At 36.4% G+C, this 11,285-nt stretch overlaps 1 long non-coding RNA gene across 1 annotated transcript; it reads right to left on the reverse strand.

The window, feature by feature from the left end:
- Window positions 1-193: 193 nt before the first annotated feature.
- On the reverse strand, window positions 194-9,796 carry LOC139827774 (uncharacterized). Its single transcript, XR_011738711.1, has 3 exons — window positions 9,637-9,796; window positions 2,546-2,679; window positions 194-354 (listed from the first exon to the last, which is right to left on the reverse strand). It is a non-coding gene; the product is annotated as an uncharacterized lncRNA (long non-coding RNA).
- Between the last annotated feature and the right edge of the window lie 1,489 nt (window positions 9,797-11,285).

The following is an 11,285-nucleotide window of genomic DNA, read 5'->3' on the forward strand; positions in this document are numbered from 1 at the left end:
GGCCATTGCTTAAGTATATTGCTGATTTGAAGCCACAGAAATTAACTCAGACTTAAGAACATGACATCATAACTTAAAGGTCACATGTTATAGTAATTGAGAGTTGGATTCATCCGAATAAATGTAAACATTTACAGTGCAAGCGCTGACATTTGAGCTAATTGTTTAGAGTACCAAAAGTACCTACTTCCTCTCCATTGATGATAAAAGGAGCTTGGGGAGGTTGTTAGCTTGGGTATAGACATCTCCTACTACAGTTGTCCGAAGTTATAGCAGATGATTTTCATTCTTGTCTCTCTTCTTTTCTGTGTTACCATGATTTCTTTATTATGTGACATCACTAATTATTTGTCTCTGTTAAGCAAAAAACACCACATTGAAACACATCAAAATGTATTCCCATAAAATAAGAGCCTTAATATCATGCTAAAAAGAATCTACAGAAAACAATGTTTTTGTTTTCAGAGTGTTAATGATCTTCAATTGGCAGGAAACAAATGATTTCCCAGGAACTGGATGATATAAATCAGTAGGAAAAGAACTGCGGACATAAGACTGCTGCATTGAGAATAGACTTTTTTATTGCTTCATCTCGGTTTCTCTGACCTTTATTTGTTATGAAGTCAAGTTGTGTCCCTTGCTTATGAATTCAACTTTTAATTACACTGATTATATCTAGGTCCAATTTGAGACTTGATTCACTGCTGTGAACTGACTTCAGTGGAATTTAAAGTAAGCTTCTGTGGTTTGGCTGTTGAGTGTTTCCACAGAGAAATCCAATGCTTACCATAATGCCTAAAAGAATTTGGAAAATCATAATTTCCTAGTAAAAGACTCAATCTGCATGATGAAAGTCTTATCTTGCAATCTCTCAGGTTCATTTCTTAGCTTCTATTAGCAAATCCTGCCATTACCTGTCTACAGGCACCGAAAAAATTCTCCCAGCACTGAAAGAACTATTTAAATCAAGCAGATTTAAACCAGTGAATACCAGAATGCAACATCCTTCAGCCAGTACATCTAAAATCATCTACAAAACTACAGCTATGCATCAGAATGAGGTCACAAAGACAATCAGTGAAGGACTGTGAAAGAAAACCTTTTCAAAATAATTAGTCTTTCTTCAACATCCTAGCATTAAAACATCTACAAAAGATAGCTTTTGACATTAAAATTTGTGATGTCTCTAAAAATCATGGACTAAAAAGAGATGCTATTTTCATGGCACATAAGAACATTTGAATGTTCTCTGCATTGTAGTTCTGCAGGCGCTCTCATGTCACCATCTGTAGCTCAAAGAGCTGACAGCTTTTATCGCTTACTTTCTGCTAATATTCCTCTCTGATAACAACTGCCCTTCTCTCTCTAATTGGCTAATTGACTACCACAGTTAAATTTACAATAGAGTTATTATTCTCAGCATGTATTTAACTTGCTTCTATTTGAGCACTCAAAAAGGTCCTGCTCAAAGTTTTTCCTCTCAGTATCAACAGTTCAATTAATTTTCTCTGCAAAAGTTTTTTCTCTGATATCCTAATACCACGGTGGATGTAATAATACTATTTTTACACTTGGCTCATTCAGTGTAGGAGACAGTCAGTCTTAGACTTACTCCATTTGCCAAGCAAGAATGTTCAGAGGAAAGTAATTAGGTGTGCGGTATTTTCAAAGCTGAATAATGAAATTGCAAATATCTGATTCCTTTTTTTCTCATCCATATAGGCTTGCTTCTTCTCAGATTTTTAGTCACAATGAACAAATGAACCCAACTATCCAATGAAAATACAATTTGGTCCAAATTTTGCCTGCCTTCAAATAAAATACTAATAACACTTCTAAGTTTTTCAGACTTTTATACCATTTCAGAGAGCAATAATAAAGGTTGGAGTTAAGATACAAGTTAATAAAAAATTATAACAAATCATCAAAATCTAATAATTATGGGATTCATTTGTTTTTTCATGTCCTGCCAGTCCTTACTGTTTCTGATTCAGATGATGACTGTGAAGTTCCAATGTAAGTAAAATAACAGTAAATTTGAAGACTAATAGTTAAAAAAAGCTTAACTATATTTACTGGTTTTATTATGTTTCAAAAAATTCTAAGACTTATGATTGCATTGGTAATATTGATTCAAATTGAAAACACTTCTAATTTGAGGGCTTTTAATTCATGTTTGAGGGTTTTATATGCATTACTTCAGGAGCCTCTGTAAAATTTGGTTCCAGATCTGAGTGTAAATGAAACATAAGTTCTCGGGATGTAATCCTTCAGATCTGGGTTTTTTATTTTTGACTACTTTTGGTAAACATCTTTCCCTCAGACAACTATGTTCTTTCTTCTATTTCAAGCTTCGCAGCATAAACAAAGAAATAAGCAATTTCCCAAACAAACAAAGTGGCAGGAATGGTGAAAGACCAGTTTCTTGCGGGAAGATGTAAGCTAGTAATGCACAGTATTACAGTTTAGAGATGCCTTGGATATAGTTAATAATTTCAGCTACAATAATAGTTAATAATGATAGTGATTTGATTAATTAGGTTACCTCCCTCTCCTTCTATGGAACAACAGAAAGAAAGTCACTCTTCTGACCTCCTTGGAGCAGGGAACTATTTCTCAGCATCCCACATTTCAGGTGAGTGTCCCACTACCAGCCTGTTGAGCAGCAGCTGTGTGATTCTGTTGGGAAACATTGTCTGAGCAAGAAAGACATTGAATATGTGCCCTTTCATTAGGGCATTCACCTGGAATATAGCAGATCTGTGTTCATGTTTCATGTCATATGTATTTTTTTAGACTGGAAGCCTGTTTTCCTGTGCTTCAGGAATGGGGCATCAGCCAGGCTCTTCATCTCTGCTGTTTTCATCTAATTGTAATAAATCTCTTTTTGACACTGTGAGGCTTTCCAAAAGTAGTTCATTCCAAACCTTCCCTTCTCTATAAAGTTAGATTTTGAATATCAATATTTTCAAATGAAAATTCATGTAGTCAAAAATTCCTAATCAGTTCTACTGAAGTTCAGATTTTCCCTCCAATTCTTATAAAAAAGCACTTTATGGGGAATTATAAAATATAGCTAGTTTCTAATATAATTTGGTTTGGCTTTCAGTATCTAAATAGTACAAAGTTTGCCATTGTGTGTTTCTGACAGAATTATGAACTGCGGTTTTCCCTAACTACATGAAAGGATGTCTTCCTTAATTTAGATTTCCCTGGCATGTCCAGCAAACGATGATTCACAAAAGCCCTATTTTAAATTCTTCTTTACAGAAAGCTTTTTCTTTGCTCTGTATACAAGGATAAAATCGACCACAAGCTTGTCTGCTGCAGAAGTGGTTTCCTCATCACATAACTCTTCCAGGAGAGGACAATGCCTTTTTCATCTTAGTAAGAGCTAGGTTAACCAGAGAGTAAAGTGTGTCCAATGCTGATTAAAACAAAACAAAACAAGCTTCTGAAATGATCAGGAAGCAAACTTGTACATAAGACATCCAGCAATTTGGTGAGAACTGTTGTAGATGTTGAAACTACTAATATGGGCCAGTTTCCTGGCTACGATAAGCTGGGTATCAGGATGGATATCAAAAGAGTTACTAAATAGTTTTGTCACTTGATTATCTTGTTCACCTATTTAAAAGTAATTTACATTTTCAGGGAAAAAAAATGAAAATAGAGAAAGGTCTAAAATAATTCATCATATGTCACACCATTCACGTCAGTGGGTGTAATTACAAAAAAGTGAGGCATGTAGACTGTATCTGTCCAGTCATTATTTAATGTTAGAGTTTTTCTGAGAATTAAGCAGAACAAAATGCTGATCTAAAATCGTGCATCAAGAAGTAGAAAACAAAGTAGAAATGACAAGAATAATGTAGATTTTTTTTAAGTGGTATCCTCTTGTGTACCTTGTGATGTGCACACTTCCAGGGATGAAAGATACCTTCTGTTTGCCTTCTTGTCTGTAACACTACAGACAGTTTTAAAAAGCCAGAAATATACAACACTTGGATAGTGTGTTTTGGTGAATTCAGGCACCCAGAAACACAACTCAAGACTAAATAAAAAGGAATCTTAACCATTTAAAAATTCTTATTCCCATCATGAATTCTTTTTGGGAATCTGTGAATTATTTCAGAGACATTTATCGCTCTCTGTCTGTATTCATAAGAATTATATATATGCGCGCATAAATATAATGGAGTTTTTATGACTAGGCTCTGTCTTCAAATTCATACCCATACATTAAATTGAATACCAAAGGAGATGCAAAGAAAAATTTGACCCCCTTATTTGAATTATTTCCTGGTGATTTGGATGAACTTCCAAAGACAGGTCATAACATGAAACAGCACACACAGTGTATGAGAATTAGTTCTGCATTACTTTTTACTTTGGTTGCTGACCTTAACTCTGCATTTTCATCCCATAGTTAAAAAAATATTGCAAACCTGTAATAGCTGTCAGGAGATGCTTTTCCTGATTTCAGGGTGCACTGCCAGTTTAGAGGAAGTAAATTCTACATGCATTTACACTTGTCTCTTGTCTTTGTCTTTTCTTTACATCCATTTTATGGTGTTTATGTCCCCTCCTCCAGCTTTCATTTGGACATGATTGTAAAATCTGTTGCTTATTAGGCTCCTTAGTATTTTTGAAAGCACTTTTTCGAAGTGTATTTGAGAGAAAAAACATAATCAGCTGGGATGTATTAATACTGAAATTGGTCAAGGCCTCAGATTAGTCATAGAGATTGACACAGAGACCTTGGCATATATGATCTGCATCCTATTAATTTGCATACATCTAAGGCGACTGTATGTTACAGCAGAAGCAATGCCAGATTCGCATCAGAAAGTATTCACTAAGTCAAATCTTGGGGTTTTTAGCTATTGGTTGAAAAATAAATCTGAACAGGACAAAAAAAAAAAAAAAAAGCTTTTCAAAACCAAACAAAACCAAACATGTTTTTATAAGAACACCCAGTGTTCATGTGACCCCAAAATAAACATTTAAATTAATTTTAGGGTTATTTAGCCCAATTGTTCAATGTCAGTTCTCTTTAGTTTAGGTCACTTTTTCTAAGAAGTAGTCCTTAATATTAATTTTTAAAATCCGTCTTGCCTCTCCCTTTTGTTTCCATGATTATTCCCCGAATTTTACTCTGATTCTTAAGTAGATTTAACATTCCTTAAACTCCATTTTGGGGTGAACTTGTTGCTTTTGTTTGTTGTGGGTTTTTTTACTTTCTCTGATGAAGTTCTGGATTTAACTGACTCCTGAAGCTAAACTGATCCTGTGAGCAGTTTCCTTGAGTAAGGTCAACAGTCTGCTATCTTTTACAAGTGCCAGCTTTCACTAAAGAAACAGCAGGATATTTCAATTATTTATATAAAGTGTCCAATTTTCATTGTTTACACCAGCTTTTAATTCAATTTTGTGAAATTCTACATGAAAAAAATCATGTTGTTTAATATAAGTTAATATGCATGGATCCTAATGATATTACAAATTTTAGTATTCCTGTTGTATAGATTCAGATTCGGCTACAGAAAGCACGTTATAATATGTTCACTAATTACAATTTTAAAAAATGAACCTTAATGCCTTGTCTAAGCAGCTTAAGAAATACTAGTAATCTTTACACCAAATCACTCATGATCTACAGACAACTCTTATCTCTGGAAGAAAAATCTCATTCTCCTTGAGGATGAGGATAAGACCAAGTCATCTGGTCTAGTTGGCGCCAAAGTTAAGAGGAGATATTGGTAAGATTATCAGCCTATAATTAGGGATTTATAATTACCTAATTAAAAGCCAAATCCTCTCAGGCCCAGCCCAAGAGTTTCCATTCAAGCAAGTAACAGCTCTGAATACCGTGCTCTAATTGGAGGGTCCGTCTGACGAAGGCTGTAATCTGGAGAGGGCCTGGTTTCTTCTGGTCACTCTTAATGAGGTTCTGCCCAGTGTGAGGCTACTTTGCCCATTGCTTTAATGTTGCGGCAGCTATTAATAGTGACAGAATAGTCTTTGTCTTACCATGCTCCTCTTGGAGATCTAAATCACTTGATATTGTACCTGCTAAATTGGACAAGCTACATTTGAGATGGAGTAGAGGAGAGATCCATAGGTCATTGTAAGTTTACAGAGTTTGAATTCCAGCAGTGTTGAGTGGATTACACCAATCAAATCTCGGTTTAGGACTGTAGAGAAAGCCATCTGTTGTTTGTATTTTGAATCTGAATGCATAAAATGTAGGGCAAATCAATCATCTGCCTAAAACATTGACTTTCTAGCTAAGAGCGAATAGCTTCCTCAGCGAAAAGGAGGCTTTTTGGTGGGATGAAAATCCAGCTATTGATTTATGTGGCAAAATGTCAACTGATTAATCCTATCAGAGAACTTTAATTAGATACATGCTCATTTGCTATCCTTGTCCCACGGCTACTACTGTGTATAGTATTGGCTGGCATTTGGACTTGCTGGTGTCAGCACGGCACAGTTTGCAACATGCAATGTCATCACTTACAGAAATACTGCAATTGTGCCAAAAAGCTGTTTAACCCTAAATAAATTGATTTCTACTAAAGATTAAAAAATTTAAACTGAGTAATTATAGTTGTACTTTGTGATCTTTAAAAACATTTTCTTACACAAACCCACAAATTAGGGCCAGATAGTGCAACACATAGATATTTTAAGGTCTGCATTAGAATATCCAGTCATGATTCTCATGGGAAATTCTCCAGATGAATTATAGATTTGCCAGAGTGATAACTAAGGTAGTTGAAATCTATTCTTACAGTTAGAGATAGAACTGCAAAGCTGTATACCTCTCTCCTTTCAAAAATACAACCCCTCAGAGCCAAAAAACAAACAGTTGTCAAATATAGAAATCAGTTCAGACAAGAAGATGTGAAATTCATACAGATGAAAAGCATTTACTCTCAAAAAGAAGAGGTGCCTTTTCCATTTTTGCTTTCCAGAGAATGTTGACTGATTGCATGTAGGAATTTCATTGGATTTTCAAATGCCTCAAAAGAAGATCAAATATTGGCAATTGAAGTCTGATTATTTCACTGCTTCACACTGCTTTTTAATATCCTGCCTACTTGTCTTCTTCCTTGACTTTTATAAATACCTTTAAATAGTGTCTTCGCTCATTCAAAGAATAATGAGAGATGAGTTTGCAAATCTCAGCATCACATCAGATAGACCTTAAAGGATATTTGCTGAAATGCTGATCATAGAAGTGTTTCTTTCAATTGAAGTTTTGATCAAGAATCAGTTAAAATGTATATCAGTTACTATTAAGGCTTATTTTCTGACAGACTTATCTAGGGATGTCCTAGGTGGAGTAGGTTTTTCATAGCAGCAATGACACCACTAGTGTGTTTTTGCCCTACTCTGGATCAGAGGCAGGAAAGCAGTGTACTCTCAGTGGATGACAAATCTTTTTGTTGCCATCTTTGAGCTTGCCAGTAAAGGCAGTTTAAAATATTGAAAGATCAAGTTGTCAATAAATGAATAGAGAGGTGAAGCCTAAGGCATAAACAAGGACAAGTTTCCGGCCTCTTTGCATCCTGGCTTTGGGAGGCACCTGCATTTGTCAGATAGTTATCTCCCAGGTCTGGCAAATACTCCCAGATCTGGTGCCATGTTTATCTACATCTCATATGTGCCAGCTCATTTCTCCTGTCTTTTGCTGAAATGGCCCAACCAGTTTTCTCCCAGAGGAAACCTAGCTAAAGCAGTGCACAGCAAAGTATGTTCCAGCCAAATCTAAGAACGTGAATGCAAATCACCTTGCTCCTTAGGCTTGAAAGCCACATATAGCCTACTGGGTCAAAAGTCTTAGCAGTGCATAGGCAGAAGTACAGTTACTGAAGATCTGTAGTTCATTCCCAGATCAATCTGAAAGGAATCTATGATGTATGTGGTACCATGGCAACCAGAACACAGTAACAGGGCCCACCAGGAGATTTCTTTCCCAAGCACACTCTCGATCCAGTGCTAAATTGGTTGCCAGTGCAAACATCCAAACAATAATAATCAGATGCATCGTTTTCCTCCCATAACAACCTTCAGCCACAGGCATCTTGTTTAGCCTTTAGCAGACTCCTCCAAAACAGGCATCATTCCTAGACCTGTCTTGCTACTTCCTATTGTTAGCCTTGCACTAGTTCTGTCTCTCCGTCTGATCTGCTTCTCTTTTCCCTCAACCACTGATATCCAGCCACATTCTCCAATCTCCATTTTTAATCTTTATATTGAGTTCTCCTACCTCCTTCTTTCAGTTTATTTCCAACATGTCAGCATGATACTCTACACCATTGCTAGCGCTGACATCTGATGCAGCTCAGGGACCACAAAGCACAGGATTATGGGCATTGCAGAGGAAGGGCTGCCAGAATGTTGAATGAGGCCAAGACAATACTTTTGCATGGACAAAGTTTGGACCATGTTAGGTGAAATTTTCCATAAAGAAAAGAGTGCTTGTATAAAGAGAGCTAACACAGGACATCCCACACTGAATGAAGTTTGGTCAAGTGCAGGGTCTAAATGACAATGTCTGACAGTCCCATCAGTAATGGGTGTCACAGTAGACCTGCTGTATATTAAGAATGGTTTGAGGAAATAAGATTGAAGGACAGTCCTTAGTAATAGTGAAGAGAAACAAGGATGTATTCTGTGAAATTAAGCACAACACTCCAATCAACTATGCAACTTATTTTCAGAAAATACTGTTCGAACATAGTGTGTTAGGTTCACCTTGGTGCTACCAGATGCCCACCAAGCTCTATCACTCACTCCCTCTCCTCAACAGGACAGGAAGAAAAAATATAATAGAAAAGCTCATGGGTCGGGGTAAGGACAGGTAAATCATTTAGCAACTACCATCATTGGCAAAATAGACTTAAGGAAATTAATACAACTTATTGCCAATTGAAAACAGATCTAGGCAGTGATAAATAAGAACAAAATTAAAAGCACCTTTTCCCCACCCCTCCCTTCTTCCCAGGCTCAACTTCCCTCCTATCTTTTCTACCTTCCCACTCCAAGGAGTGCAGGGGGATGGGGAGTGGGGCTTGCGATCAGTCCATAGTGCTTCATCCCTGACACTCTTTCCTCCTCATGCTCTTTGCCTACTCCAACATGGGTCCTTCTCATGGGCTGCAGTTCTTTATGAACTTCTCCAGCGTGGGTCCTTTCCATGGGATATAGTCCTTCAGGAACAGACTGTTCCAGCATGGGTCCTCCATGGGCCACAGGTCCTGCCAGAAAACCTGCTCTGGCACCAGCTTCTCTCCGGGGACTGAAGTTTCTTCCAGGAGCTTGCTCTAGTGCAGGCTCTTCATGGGCTTCAGCTTCCCTCTGAGCACATTCACTTGCTCCAACATGGGGTCCTCCATGGGATGCAGTGTGGATATCTGCTCTGGGCTGCAGGGGAGAAAGCTGCTTCACCATGGTCTTCTCTGAGGGCTGCAGGGGAATCTCTTCCCCAGCACCCAAGGCACCTCCTCCCCCTTCTTCTTCACTGACCTTGGTGACTGCAGAATTGTTTCTCTCACATATTCTCACTCCCACCACAGTTGCAGTTAAGCTTTTATTACTCTTTCTTTTTGTTTCTTTCTTTCTTACCTTTTCTTAAATATGTTAGCACAGAGGTGGCACCAACATCACTGATGGGCTGAACTTTGAACAGCAGTGGGTTCATCTTGGAGCCAGCTGATATTGTGACACGGGGACAGCTCCTGGCATCTTCTGTGAGATAACACCACTGCAGCCACCATCCCACTAACAAAACCTCAGCCAGTTGTTCACAAAAAAGAAAAAAAAAAAAAGGACAATTTAAAAATGTTTTTAATATTTTCATTGATAATTTCAAAATTTCTGGTATTACATGGAAAAAAGATTTTTTAATACCATTATCATGTAAATTGTCTAGACTACAAATGAACTGGAAGAATTCTTTCTGCGCAGCTCAAATTCTTCTCCTTGATTCTTAGGAGTGGTAATCCCTTAACAGAGATTAGAATTCAATGAGATTATTTTTCACTAAATATATTGATTCTTGAGTTCATATACTTTTAAATTTCGTTTAAATGTTCTGTTTTGTTTTTCCATTATGTCTTAATTGTTGGGTTTTAATTAATTTCCTTTTAGTTTAGTAATAATTATTATTTTTAATGATGTCTCATTTCTATTTGTTTTTGTAGTTCAGACACTTCTAATAAATGATGAGCTATGATGTATGCAGTGTATCAATACTGAATAATTGCAAAATCTCTAATTTAATTACAGCTGTATAAATACTCTGAAGAAATGTCCTATTTTGAAAACATTCAGATTTAAAAAATCAGATAAATCTGTACAAAAACACAATTTCATTTGACTTACTGATTGATCTTACTGGATCTAGAACCTAACATTAATAAAAACCTGATGTAGACAAAGATAGATCTTTTGAACTAATCTGTTATGAAAATTTTACTTGAAAACATTACCTCACAACAATTCTGACAATGAGGGAAAGGGCAGACCCTTCATGCGTAAAAGTATTTGTTGTTGTGTTCATATTAGTGACTAATAATTAAATTGGGTTCACAACAGATGGGAGGAATGTAAGTCCTTTTGTGGCAGAAGGCAGACATGTCAGCTAATGAGAAATCACAAAAGTATACAGCAAAGAGTGGACTGAGGTGGGTGAGCTGCGTCTTCATACAAACTGTACTTCCATTCAAGCTGTGAATATTTTGACAGAAGAATTAACAGTACCCCTCAGTGATTCACGCCTAATAGTATGTATAACTATCACACACAGTTCTAATCTCCTCTAATATACCTCAGAGGGACCAAAGGAATCTGCTCATGCAAAGTGATAAAAAATCAAAAAACTTATACTCTGGCTAGGTAGCGAGTAACAAAGTAATGTGATATCTGGTCTACAAGAACTGACTGAAAAATAAGTATATATATAAACTTGATAATATTTTTTCCAGAATATGAACTGGTGATTGAGTTAGTCACTGATATTTGAACAATTTCTATTCATACTATATTTGACTGTAAAAAGTAATGCTTGTTCTATGGAAACAATTAACCAATTTCTCAAAAAGCTAATTCAATTATATGTTTATGGATAGTGGTAGACAGTCCTATAGTTCACAAATAACCAGATAATGTAACTATTAAAAAAGTGTGGAGCAATTTCTGTATCTAGATGGAGATAAAACTGAAGCACTACAAGAGGGTGATATCAATAAAAACTCCTTGAGAATGAGATATAT

The sequence above is a fragment of the Patagioenas fasciata genome, chromosome 3 (genome assembly GCF_037038585.1).
Source record: "Patagioenas fasciata isolate bPatFas1 chromosome 3, bPatFas1.hap1, whole genome shotgun sequence".
Taxonomy (NCBI): Eukaryota; Metazoa; Chordata; class Aves; order Columbiformes; family Columbidae; genus Patagioenas; species Patagioenas fasciata.